The sequence below is a fragment of the Myotis yumanensis genome, unplaced genomic scaffold, assembly GCF_028538775.1.
Source record: "Myotis yumanensis isolate MYYU_CA2020_CCGP unplaced genomic scaffold, mMyoYum1.0.hap1 SCAF_10, whole genome shotgun sequence".
Lineage (NCBI taxonomy): Eukaryota > Metazoa > Chordata > Mammalia > Chiroptera > Vespertilionidae > Myotis > Myotis yumanensis.
Window position 1 is genome coordinate 27,985,540 of NW_027223761.1, and position 14,763 is coordinate 28,000,302.

A 14,763-nucleotide genomic window follows, 5' to 3' on the forward strand; every position below is an offset into this window, starting at 1 on the left:
AGTTCCAAGATAAAAGCCAATTTTATTACAGTACAGAGTTATAAACTACTAGAAAGTAGTTATTTTAGAAATTTAGAAATTCTAGAAATTTTAAACCTGAAATGTTAAATTACATACAACTATTAAAATGATATGCATTTAGTAATGCAAGAATGGCTTAATATTAGAAAATCTATTAATATGCTATATGAGATCATGAATTCATCTATTAATAACCAATAGGATCAAATAATAAATGCCTGAAATAAACGTGATAAAATTTGACAACAGATTATTGTGAAATACTAGGGGAATTCCCATTAAAATCAACCAAATTTCAAAAACAAGATGTCTACTATCTTTTTATTTTCACTATCATTTTTTTAAACATTAATTACCATGGGCCAGTAAACTCACAAATATCAACTGAAAAGGAAAAGGTATACTTGGTAACATTTTGCATAAAATATAAACTACATGGGGTGCTTTGTTTTATTTTACCTAGATTTCGCAAAATCAGTTGGGTTCATAGAACCCTAAAGGTTCATGGGTACATTCTCAGGAAACTCCAGTTCTCAATAGTGGTTTTGTATTTATATTTTTATATCTCTGATCATCTGAAATATAAATATAAGCTTTTTAAAAATCTACAATGGATGAATGGGTAAGGCTAGATTTGGCCTGCAGGACATAGATGATTATAATTGTGAATAATCACATACTTTAGTCACAATTGTCCCCAAGTACTACTGCTTTAATTTTTAAGTCCTCATAAGAAAAAAACAAAGTCAGACAATATATAAGTTTTTCATTTTCATCAGGTGATGGGAACAATGAAAAGTGGGGAGAGAATGAGCCTTCACAATGAACTTGATGTCTGAGGCATGCTGAACCCAGCAACCCTGCGTAAAGCAATAAGGACGCTGTCACATCTCAAGCACACTTTTGAATGCAATAAGATAATTTAAAATAACATACAGTGAATGCTGTTAATTTGACAATTATTAGTTTTGTGATTTATGATTAAGAGCTACCAGAATGAAAAGTGCATTTTTGATTATAGGTGTTGCTATTTTAGAACTGTTATTCTAATTATCCTCAAAAAATAATTTAAATCATCACAAGTTGTTCAAAATATTTTTTTTCTTTAAAAACTGGTCCAGACCTTACTGAAATTTAAGAAACATGGCCTTAGACAATCAATTAAAATGCCTTTAACACTAATAAAAAAAGTTTGGTGATAAAGACAGATACAAAGTGAATATACCAAAATCAATAGCATGCTTAAACACCAGCAATAAAATGGTAAAAAATATAATAGAAAAAGATAATCACCATATTAGAAGCACAACAAAAGATAATGAGAAATAACATTAAGAAGAAATATTAAGTCAGGACATATGTTTGGTGGTGGGGCGGGGGGAAGATTATAAAACTTAACCTAGAAACTCAAGAGTACCTGGATAAATGGAACAGCATTTGGAATAAAATTAAATAATGTTTAAAAAGCAATTATTCTGAAATTTAATTATAGGTTTAATTCAATTCAATTAAAGTCCACACAGAATTATTACTGAAGTGTGACCATGTAGGAGTAGAAAAATAAAACGGTGAGAATAGTTAAGAAAGTCTTACAAAAAGTAAGAAAGGAAGATGTGGTCAGGAAAAAAAGTTACAAAATAGAACTAAAGGTAATTAATTTAATTAAACAAGTATCTTTCTACCAGAATTTCCTGGAGTCTTCTACTTCTATCTGTTTCTGGGAAAGAGGAGTTATTGAAAGGCATGTAGCATTTACCAAGTGCATTTAAACAAACAACCAAAAAACACTTCTCTATAAAACAGTCCCTATACATCTCCAGTACAACATAAAGCACAGTTTGAGAAATGCTCAAAACACTACAAAAGAAAGAGCCTCCTGGACTCTCAGTTTCTTGACCTCTGCACCTTCCACTCTTTTCCCTCAACCCACTTTAGCCATTCACACCATTAATCATACCCTGGACTCCTCATCAACAGAAACCATACTTCCTCCAGCAATCTCATTTCAAGCCTCTTATATTCAATTCAAACCACTCTCTCATGCTTTTGACTCACTTGTATTGCTTACTTCTGCCACATCCTTCTACCTCATGGGGGCTGCCAATCCTTAATCTACTATCCACGTTCTCACTGTTCATTAGCCTCTCCCCTCTCTTTGCTTGCTCTGTATAGCTTAAATTCTGTGTCTTTTTTAAATTAAATTTATTGGGGTGACTTGATTAATTAAATTATGTAGGATTCAAGTGTGCAATTCTGATACATCATCTGTATATTGCATTGTGTGCCACCACCCAAAGTCTAATACTCTTCTGTCACCAAATACAGGTTGTCCCAAACAAATATATACACACTTTAACAGCTCAATTTTGAAAATAAAATGTATTTTAATAAAACTGCCTTTAAAATTATTCAATATGTTTATTCATTTTTGGGTGACACCCTGTATTTGACCCCATTTACCCTTCACTACACCCAAACCCCTACTCCTTCCAGTAACCACTTTTGTCTGGGTCTATGAGATTTTGTTTTTCTTGTCTGTTCATTTGTTGCTTTTATATCCCACCCATGAGTGAAATCATAAGGTTCTTGACTTTTCCTGTCTGACTTATTTTGCTTAGCATGATATTCTCAAAATCCATTCATGTTGTTGCAAATGTCAGTATTTTATCTTTTCTTATGGCTCAGTTACAGTGGAATACTACTCATCCATGTCTTCTTTTCAATCATTCCCTTAACCTCACTCCACACACACCCCCGCCCCACTGTGGCCATCAGTTCCTCTATATACTTTGTTTAGGCAAAGCCCTAAAACTTGTAAAATCAATTCTCCACTTTTCTTTGCCTTCACACAATCAATTGAAAGTTTCAAACAAATCAAATTCCCACAACCAGTTTTAGGAAGCATCAAAAGGACATTCCTACACATTCCTTTTAGCCTCTCTTCCTCACCTCTGAGAAGACTAGTCAAAACTTCTCCTCTTCCAGATTATATCTACCCAGCAGCTCTCATCTGATAACTCCACTTCTCCTTCCACAGATAAAACAAATTGCCTCATATAGAAACACTCTCATCTTTCCGCCATCAACTGACACTCCATCTGACACCTATCTTTCAACTTTGTGTTAAGAAAAAAATGAATGGCCCCCACCAATGGGCAGTTTTTCTACTTACCGTCTAGATGCCATACCACTTACCCCCTAAAAGATCCCATTTCTTGGACATCACAAATCTCTCCTCTATTGTATCTTTCCCATCCATGTTTGTACATGCTCTGATACCTCTCAGCTTAAAAAATGAACATATGTTTATACAACAAAACAAACTTCACCTGTTCCCTGATCTGTCCTCTGCCACCAATCCATTTTTCTGTTATCCTTTAAATCTTCTCAAAAGAGTTCCCTGCATGTGCTTCTCCACAATCTTACTTTTAATTCTGCCCCAACCACTCCCAAGGAAACTGCTCTTTGACAAAATCCCCAACAACTGACCTTTTGTCAAATCAAATAGGTACATTTCTGATCCCCTAATGTATCCTGGCAGCATGTGACAGAAATAACTCCTCTTTAAAACCCTTTCCTAGGCTTCTGCCTTCTCATCAAAGGAGCCTTCTATATCACTGGGCACCATTTATCAGTCTCCTTTGCTGGCTCCTCCATCTCCACCCAAACTCAAATCTTCAATAGTCCCCAGGATTTGGACTAAGCCCATATCATTCTTTCTTGATGATCACAACCATTTTTATGACTTAAAATATCACTTACATCTTGATAACTCCCAAATTTATATCTCTGGTGTGGACTTCTCCTTTGAACTTGATATTCATATGTCCAACCTCCTAGTACTTGTCTTCACTTAAATATTTCACAGATATCTCCAATAGAATGCTTGAATGCCCCCTCTTCAAAATGAAACCATCAACCACACAATTACCAAAGCCAGAAATGTTGTGATCATCCTTGACACCTTCTTTTATTTTATTCCACTATATTCAATCTATCTGTGAGCATTACCTATTTAAATGTATCTCACTTTTTCTCCACCTTCACTGATCCCACATAATCACCATCCTCTGCCTAGGGTGGTTCTCTGGAGTCCTTGCTCCACTGTGGCCTCCTCCAATGCATTTTTTATGAACAGCCACTGGATCATATAAAAATCTAGGTCACATGTTCTGCCTCTGCTTGGGATCTTTATTAGTAAATCCTTACACTAATAAAAAAATTAAAATTACTTAACATAGTTCCCAACCCCTTCAAAATATGGACTCTGCTGGCCTCCTCAATTTCATAATGTGCCCCTTTCCCCCTATTTCTCTAAGCAAAAGACACTTTCCCATTTTATTTCTTTGTTTTCTTATGTAATATCCATCTGCCACACCAAAATGCAACTTTCACAAATTCAGAGCCAGGCCTTGTCAATCTCTTTACTGTTGCATCCTCTGCAATGAGCAGGGATGGTTGGCCATTGCAGGTTCACAATAAATATATATTTTTTATTTTATTAGGGTGAGATTGCTTAATAATAGTATATAGGTTTCACATATATAATTCTATAATATATCATCTGTATATTTAATTGTGTAGTGACCACACAAAGTCACATATTTTTTAAGTTGGTGAATGAACAGAGTACTCTTTTTGCCTATACACTACTCTTACCCCAAAGAGCGCTACTGAAATTTTTGTAACCATCTTTAGCTCTTTGGAAAAGATAAAATTTTTCATAGTCATGTCCCATTTCCTCCTTGATGAATTATTCATAGCCCCATAAGCAACTCTCAGTGTGCTTATGAGAATTTCAAAAGCTGCTTCCATGCACTATTATTTCTGTGTCCTCAATTTACCAAAAGGCATATTGCTTCACTAAATATGCTAGTAGGGTGGTGTATTTCAATGAAATAAAATCTCACAAAGCTTGACCTGTGTCATCCATGCTACTGCCATGGCGATGAGCCAAATACTACTAGAATAAAATTCATTCCAATGGTGCTGAACACATGGCTTAGAATGTGTGTCAGCAACAGTCCCCTGCCCTCTCATTCACCTCTCACCAGATGTTTTCAAGCATCATCACCCACATGTCCCCCAGGCCTGCATGGCACAGAACTAGCGCTCACCAACAAGAAATGAAAGAAAGGCAGCTGCACTGAGGAAGCCGTGTCTCCAGAGCAGATTTCATTTCAGGCCCCTGGTGCTGAGACTTCTGAGTTCTCCAGGCTCAGCTTTTGGCATTGGTTTAAACTATTTGGACTAAGACCACTGCTGACTCTATCATAGATATGGCTCCAGAGCATGACTAAATTCATTAATACCTGTGAATATTTATTTTCCTAGCCCCTGTTCCATTGCCTCCAATACTCTGTCTTTCCTGTGAGCTCAAGAGCAGAGCAGTATGGCCCAGTATCCAAAAATAGGTCCATGGGACATGAGGAATATATACATGTGTTCGGGAGTCTAAGTCCTATACAGTACAATACATTTGGACAATAATCCTACCATGTTCATGTAAGTATGTTTGGGATTATTCAGATGAACTCAGTTACTGAGTTCCACTACACAACTTCTGTGCCCATTTTTGTTTCTTATTTCCAATGGGCTGTGCTATGAGATGATATTGTAAATACTGTTAGCAAAGAGAGGTGGACATGATTGCTAAAGGATGTGTTTAACCCAAGTGAAGGCCAAATAGTATTTAGAAAATGCTTTTCAAAAGAAGACTTCTGCAGCAATCCTGAGAACAAAGTAGGATCTCAATATTAAGCTATATTACAAAGCCACTGTTCTCAAAACTGCCTGGCACAAGAACAGACATATAGACCAATGGAACAGAACAGAGAACCCAGAAATCAACCCAAGCCATTATGCTCAAATAATATTTGATAAAGGAGCAAGAGCATACAATGGAGTCAAGACAGTCTCTTCAATAAATGGTGTTTGGAAAATTGGACAGGTACATGCAAAAAAATGAAAGTAGATGACTAACTTATCCCATACACAAAAATAAACTCAAAATGGATAAAGGACTTAAATGTAAGTCGGGAAACCATAAAAATCTTAGAGAAATCCACAGGCAACAAAATATCAGACATATGTCGTAGCAATATCTTTACCAATACAACTCCTAGGATAATGGAAACTAAGGAGAAAATAAACAAATGGGACTACATCAAAATAAAAAGTTTCTGCACAGCAAAAGAAACCATCGACAAAACAACAAGAAAGCCCACTGCATGGGAAAACATATTTGCCAGTGTTATCTCTGATAAGGGTTTAATCTCCAAAATTTACAGGGAACTCATACAATTTAACAAAAGGAAGATAATCCAATCAAAAATGGGCAAAGGACCTAAATAGACACTTTTTGAAAGAGAACATATACCTAGTAGAAGGACAAGAGACATATGAAAACCTGCTCAAAGTCACTAATCATCTGAGAGATGCAAGTCAAAACGACAATGAGATATCATCTCACACCTGTCAGAATGGTTATCATCAACAAATCAACAGATGATAAGTGCTGGCAAGGATATGTAGAGGAAAAGGAACTCTCGCTCACTTCTGGTGGGAATGCAGACTGGTGCAGCCACTGTGGAAAACAGAAGTTTCCTTGAAAATTTAAAAATGAAACTCCCATTTGACCAAGTAATTCCACTTCTAAGAATATATGTCAAGAAATAAGAAAAGATATATGCACCTCTATGTTCATAGTAGCACAATTTACAATAGCTAAGATTTGGAAACAGCCTAAGTGCCCATTAGTAGATGAGTGGATTAAAAAATGGTGGTACATCTACACAATGGAATACTATGCTGCTGTAAAAAAAAAAAAAAAGAAGGAACTCTTACCATTGGTAACAGCATGGATGGATATGGAGAGCATTATGCTAAGCGAAATAACCCAGTTGGAGAAAGACAAATATCACATGAATATCACTCATTTGTGGAATATAATGAACAACATAAACTAATGAACAAAAATAGATCCAGAGATAGAGAAGCATTGAGTAGACCATCAAACCTCAATAAGAAGGCAGGGAGGAGGGGAGGTAAGAGATAAACCAAAGGACTTGTATGCATGCATATAAGCATAACCAATGGATAAAGACAGTAGTGGGGTAAGGGCATGTCCTAGGGGTGGGAGTAGCCGGGGAGAGGTCAATAGGGGAAAAGGGAGACATATACAACACTTTAATCAATAAAGAATCTAATCTAATAAAAGACAAACATGCAAATTGACTGTACCTTCGCTACGCCTTAAGCCATGCCCACCAGCCAATCAGAGCGACTAGATGCAAATTAACCCAACCAAGATGGTGGCCGGCAGCCACAGAGCTGGAATGAGCAGGAGGCTTGGTTGCTCCAGTGATGGAGGAAGCCCAGCTTCCAGCCTGCCGCAGCTGGCTCTAAGCTCCACTGAAGGCAACAAAGTTTCAATTATAGAAGGTAAATAAATCCCAGAATTAAAAAAAAAAAAAGGAAAAAAAGGAGAGGCTGGGAGCTTCCATTGCCGGGGGGCTTGGCCAGCCTGAAAACAGCCCTCAGCCCCTCACCCAGGCTGGCCAAACCCCCATGCCACTGGGGTGGGGGCTTGACCAGCCTGCAAACAGCCATCAGCCCTTCACCCAGGCTGGCCAGGCACCCCAGTGGGGACCCCCACCCTGAAGGGGGTGTGACCAGCCTGAAAACAGCCATCAGCCCCTCACCCAGGCTGGCCAGGCACCCCAGCAGGACCCCCACCCTGATCCGGGACACCCTTCAGGGCAAACCAGCTGGCCCCCACCCATGCACCAGGCCTCTATCCTATATAATAAAAGGGTAATATGCAAACTGACCCTAACAGCAGAAGGACTGGGAATGACTGGTCACTATGACACACACTGACCACCAGGGGGCAGATGCTCAATGCAGGAGCTGCCTCCTGATGGGCAGTGTGCTCCCACAGGGGGAGCTCTGCTCAGCCACAAGCCAGGCTGATGGCTGCCAGTACAGCGGTGGTGGTGGGAGTCTCTCCTGCCTCCTCAGCAGCACTAAGGATGTCCGACTGCAGCTTAGGTCTGCTCCCCACTGGCAAATGGACATCCCCCAAGGGCTGCCGGGCTGCCAGAGGGATGTCTGATTGCCAGTTTAGGCCCAAATCCCCCGGGGAGCAGGCCTAAGCCAGCAGGTGGTCATCCCCCAAGGGGTCCCTGACTGCGAGAGGGCACAGGCCTGGCTGAGGGGCACCCCCCCCCCCCCAGTGCACAAATTTTTGTGCACCAGGCCTCTAGTAAATAAATAAATAAGAAAACATTATTAGTTTCAGGACACACACACAAAAGACGATGACTTACTAGTAACAGTGGTTCAGATACTGAAAGTGAAGACGAATGAGTCATCAGGCCACAGTGGGGATGTACACCTCATATCCAAAAAGCCTAGGCCTTAGGATCCACGCTATGTACACACCACCAGCATTGATTTAATTTCAGCCCAATGCTATCCTTGGTCCTGTTGCATCAGTGTAATTAATTCATGTTTTATTGGTCTGTGGTTTCGTTTACACTTCACTAGTAAATTGGTTTGCCTCAGTAGTTGTTTAAGAGCTGTAATTATCTGGAATATATACCTGAATTTATGTTTGCCCATATTTAAGAACTACTAGAATAAACATATTTAAATTAAGCTCTATGGTTTGCTTGCTTGCTTTTCCCTTTTAAAAGTTTGTGAATGCTTATGCAGTATAAAAAGCACAATGTTTGGAAAGAGATCAAAACTCAAATCCCAGCTTTGCCAGCAACTTAGCCATACTGTCTTATGGAGCAATTTACACATTCTCTTTGAACCACAGTTTCTCCGGAATGGTCATAAGCATTATGGAAGATGATATGTGCTAAGCACCCAGCCTGCAGACAGTGAGAAATGAAGTTTGCCTTCCCTGTGCTCGACTTTCTGGCTTTCTGCTTACTTAAAATTTTAAATATCCACTGACTGTTCACCCATAAATACCCGCATTACATTAGTTTTAACCCTTTATATTTTTATAACACATAACTGTGTGATAACTCATAACAATTTTGGAAGGTAAGTAATTAAGACATTATTGGCCTGATCTTGATGTGGAAAATGAATTTTAAAGCAGGAAAGAGACTGATTGAGGAACATGCGTTGCCTCATGATCAGTGATATAGCTTGGACTTGGCTCCTACAAGACTCCCACACAAATGCCACTGTTCTCTCCACTAAACTGTGTCCAGGTTACAGTCAAATGAGACCTCCTCTAAATTCTCTCAACGTAATGTTATGCTGTGATTTCCCAACAGATACAAGAAGGGGTCTGGCTATTTCATAAATAATGTACATACGAAATTTATAAAACAGAAGAAAGTTGAAAAGCTGGACAACCTTGATGGGGGACACTGATTTTAAAGCAAGGACACTGACAATACCATTTTTCCCATCCTTTAATGGTTCTGCTCACAATTGCATCCTTTTAGAATTTAAGGCCTATTACCAATTCATGCTGCAAAGAGTTTGTGTAATGGTTTTAAAAATTATATTAAGCCAGAGAACAGCTTTTTTCCCCCTAATTGCCCAAGATAATATGAATGATAAGTAGTTTAAGCATTGGCCATGAAAGCATAGGTACATAGGAATGTCCACTGAAATTAGGGGAATCACTCACTCTTGTGTTTTATCCAAGATTAGCTATAAGGGCCAAAGAAGGCAAAGACTGTCTAACATCACTGATAGTGAAATTCTGGTTTCCAAGCAGACATAAAATTCCCTAGGACCGTGGTCGGCAAACTGCGGCTCACGAGCCACATGTGGCTCTTTGGCCCCTTGAGTGTGGCTCTTCCTAAGCCTTAGGAGTACCCTAATTAAGTTAATAACAATGTACTTACCTATATAGTTTAAGTTTAAAAAATTTGGCTCTCAAAAGAAATTTCAATCGTTGTACTGTTGATATTTGGCTCTGTTGACTAATGAGTTTGCCGACCACTGCGCCTAGGAGAACACCAGATCTTTCTCTGCTCAGATCAAAAAGTGTCCAAGCCAGTACTACCAACAAATCCATGGCTTCAAGAACACAATGGTGACAGCGGTTGAACACAGGGACGCTACAAAGATTAGAAACATGTGATGCCACATTTGTATATATCCATTTAGATAACATTATTTATTTCTTTCAAAATGTAGATGAAGATACATCAAAAGATGTTTACATTTAATAGAGAAAATAATCAAAGTAACTAAAATGCCCAAACAGTAATTATATTGTTTATTCTATCCTTATGATAGGACATTATTCAGCCATTAAATTGATGTTTACAAAGAATTCTAAGGAGCCGAAACCGGTTTGGCTCAGTGGATAGAGCGTCGGCCTGCGGACTGAAAGGTCCCGGGTTCGATTCCGGTCAAGGGCACGTCCCCGGTGGGGGATGTGCAGAAGGCAGCTGATCGATGTCTCTCTCATCGATGTTTCTAACTCTCTATCTCTCTCCCTTCCTCTCTGTAAAAAATCAATAAAATATATTTTAAAAAAAAAGAATTCTAAGGACATTCTTAGAATCAATCAATAAAATTTTTAGAGGTGTATGTCACTTGATTCCATACCCATGGAAAAAGGAAACTTTGTCTGAGTAGCTGTTGATTGGACCAAGGACAGGGACTATTCCTGGGCTCCTACAACAGGGTCGTGTATAAGATATTCCCAGTCCCTAGCTAACTGTCAGGGACTCATCAGGTATGCATCTACCCAACTTGCATGTGGAGCCCAGCATGAGCTGAGCTGGGCACAGAGGATTTCCTTTCTGTTAGCCCCTGCATGGGGATGCAATAAAGCCAAACCTGCTATCTCACTACACCTTTCTATTCTGCACAAGGAAAATTGACCCAGTGGCCAATGATGATGTTTGATAGTTTTAATACAGATCTTCCTCAAAATACTGAATTTTTCCCCATCCAGAAAAAAATCATCAAGTAGTGGTAACTTTTCCTTTATAGATCTTGTATGAAATTTCTCTACAGGCACAGTAAACAAGAGCTTTAAAAATTCCTGGGGGTTTCTCTCATCTGGAACTCTCTCTCAAACAGAGCACCTCCCATTCACCTCTGACCTGCCATCTACTTCCCATCTAGTCGTACTCCAACTCCTTGGACCTCCTTGATCTTCAATTCTTCCTCAACCTCTAACCCAGTGTTACTCAGAATGGTTATGTTGAGTATGGCTTATTATAGTCTAAGTTAAGGAATTTATACCAGAATGTAAAGCAGCATGCTATTTCCTTCATAAACAAAGTAAAAAACAACTACAATACAAGAAACAAACAAAAATACCACCTGAAATTAGCAGCATACTTAGTGACTTCATTGGTTTACATTCTGGAGTATGCTCCTTTTCTTGTCATGGACTAGTAACAAACAATTTTGGAGCAGCATCAGTCCACATACCACACTTTGAGTTGCACTGCTCTACCTCTTCCCCGTCTCTCCAAAATTTTAGTTCAGACAGTGATAAACACATTGGCTAAAATAAAACAGGGCAACAAACCAGGATGGTCAAGAAAGAATTCTATTAGAAGGTGACATCTGAGTTAATAAGATAAAGCTAACCAAGCAAAGATCTGGAGAAAGAATTTCCAGGTGGAAGAAACAACCAGTGCAGAGGTCCTGAGGTGGGAGATAAAAGTTAAGTAAAAATATGTCAGGATTATGTGCTAGTGGATTTTAGAAATCACCTGGGCTAGAGTTTCCCAAAGAAGGTGCTACAGCTCCACAGGATGGTAAGTGGTTTCACATTTTCACCAAGTTCCCTGGCCAGGCAAGTTTGAGAAAAATTGAATTAATTAAGTTTAAATTGGTTTTTTTTTTAATTCAGCTGCTATTGTACATCATGAATCTCCAAGTGTCCCTGGAAGCAGGTTCAGGCATGCTGTCCAACACAATAATGTTATGAATGAGGATACTAAGGTTCAAAGACATTCGATGACTTGACCCACATCCAGTGGTGCACTGATAAATGTTTCACAATCGTTTCTCCGCCACCGCCTCACCAACACCAGCAGATAGATGCTGACTGAGATGGGCATGCTTGCTCTCAGGTGTTCATCTCCTGGTGCTCATACCTTTGCATATGCTTTCCCCCTTGAATGTGGGCACGCACAACCTCTGACTTGCACAGGTGATGGGATAGCACTTCTGTGATCAATTAACATTATATAAGAGTCCCCCTTGCTAGTGGACTCTCACTATCTCTGTTTCTCACGAATTGGCCTTTAAGAAATAAGGCCCACATGGAAGGAGCTAAGGGTGGCCTGCAGGTGACATCCAGAAAGACATCAGAGCCTTCTGCCTTAATACTGCAGGGAAATGCATTCTGCCAACAATCTGAGGGAGCTTGGAAGCAGATCCTTTCCAGTTAAGTCTCCAGATAAGAACACAGCCCAGCTAACACCTTGCCTGAGCCTCGGGAGACCCTGTGTAAAGAGCCCAGCTAATCTGTGCTGGGCTCCCAAGCCACGGAAACTGAGAAGTAATAAATGTGTGCTGTTTCATGCCAATAAGTTTATGGCAAATAATTCTGTAGCAATTCCATTAACTAATACACTCACATCTATGCATATATTTATTATAGTTCTACTGCTATATAGTACTGCTATGTAGTACTAAAAATAATAAAATATGCAATAGTCTTTATTATATATAGCCACTTGCTTCTCAAAAAAAATGCTTCTGTTGATTTTTGCTGAATTACAGTATCCATAATCTATGGTTGCAACTGATGAGTAAGTGAAGTTTCAACATGAATGTTGGCTGATATTTTTATTTACACGAATGAGCAGGATGAAAGTGAAACAACAAACACATATTTCAAAACTTCCTTCAATTGCCAGTGCTGAGAGACTTCTGTGCTGAACTGCAAAACAGGTTTTGAATCCTCAAATGCTTTTTCTTCCATTTTCGGTACTATTCACAGTGTAACTACTAAAGACATGAAAAGCTTTTAAGTTTCCCTGTATTATTAACACTTTCTCCATCACTCTGCTTGGAATGAGCCAGATGTCAAGAAACATTTTCAATAAAAAAAAAACACAGTAAATATTTTAGACTTTGTGGACCACTTATGCCTGTGGCCATATATTCTTTTTTTGTGTGTTTGTTGTTGTTGCTGTTTGTTTGCTGTTACAACCTTTAAAAAATATAAAAAGCATGCCTAACTCTCTGAATATACAAAAAATAGTCCTGGGCTGGATTTCTTTCATAGACCATAATTTTTCAAATACTCATTAATGAAACAATAAATCAAAAAAACACTGACTTGTAATATTTGCCAATTTCTGTGATATCAATACTTCCAGCATGGCCAATTTCAAACTACTGACATGATGTCACTAAATGTGGAGTTGGGGAGAAACACACAAAAGCCCACCATTTGTCTTAGTCTGCTCAGGCTGCCATGACAAAATACCAAGGATCAAGTGGCTTAAACAACATAAATTTATTTTCCCACAGTAGTTCTGGAAGCTAAGAAGAAATGGAAGCCAAGATGCTGGCATATTTGGTTTCTGCTGAGGGCTTTCTTCCAGGGAAAGGGCTAGAGAGAGGGAGAAGGAAAGAGGGGAGGGGAGGGAGTGTGAGAGAGAGCTCATGCCAAGTCTTTAATATCTCTTCTTATAAGGACAACTAATCCTGTCCTATCAGGATTCTGATGACTTCATTTATCCTCAATTACCTCCTTATCTGTCCCAGCACATTGGGGATTAGGGCTTCAACATATGGATTTTATTAGGACACAATTCCATCCATAGTACTTTTATAGAGCATTTCCATGTACAGATACAAGATCATACATAATAATAGTAAAAGTGAGAGAAATAATTAGGAAGTAAATGATGACTTCTCAGTACTTATTACCTTTTTTCTTTATATAATTTAATTGTAAATTGATATAATTTAATTTTAAATATGGACTGTGTTAAACAACTGGCTTTCAAGACTCCTGAAAATCTCCTAAGTGCCCAGTACAAGCCAGTTTCCGCCATCCCTGCCAAAGCTTGTTAGCACCAGAGCTGGTCCTAGAACCCATATTTGTAAACCTGGTGTTCTTTCTTCTCTTCCCTTCAGCAAATAGCAAGACAACACTGTAAGGACATATATTTGTTTACTATCAAAAGGAAATACAACCAAACTCTAGACTTTGTGACAACTCATTTATTTTCCCAGGTTTTAAAAGGTATGAAGACTAATAGATTTTTATCCCACAGCCTATAAATAGCTGGCTTGCTCATTAAATAGATAATTTCTACACTCATTTACTATCTGCTTTCTTGGTAGTCCAGAATTTTCTTGGTCGAACTTTGATAAAGTGCCATCTTAAAGAAATATTATAAACCAGTAGTCTCCCAAACATCTATGCATTAGAATCAACAGAGGATGCTTTATAAATGATAGACCACACAAACTTAGTAGCATATCACAATTTGGGAGGAATGGTCCCCAAGAATCCTTCATTTTAACAAGTGCTGATGGTGATTCCAATGTAACTAGGCCAGCAGCTGTTGTCCGATAAACATTTGAGAAGTATTAGCATAAATGATAAAGTTAGTCTAAAGAATGAGCCATCCAGCAAGCTCAGTGTGTCGTATTCTTTCATACACGTTTCCAGGGGTCCTTTTCAATCATATCTGTATCGATCTTTATAGCACTGCTTTGTTTCAGTCCTGCAGATAATATGAATAAGATATAATTTCACTAGCTTTCTTA

General features: G+C 38.6%; 1 protein-coding gene across 2 annotated transcripts in view; it reads right to left on the minus strand.

Annotated features, from left to right (window-relative positions):
* Positions 1-14,763, minus strand: part of NELL1 (neural EGFL like 1) — a 683,273-nt gene that overhangs the window by 423,368 nt on the left and 245,142 nt on the right. The gene's annotated exons all lie outside the window — the stretch shown is intronic.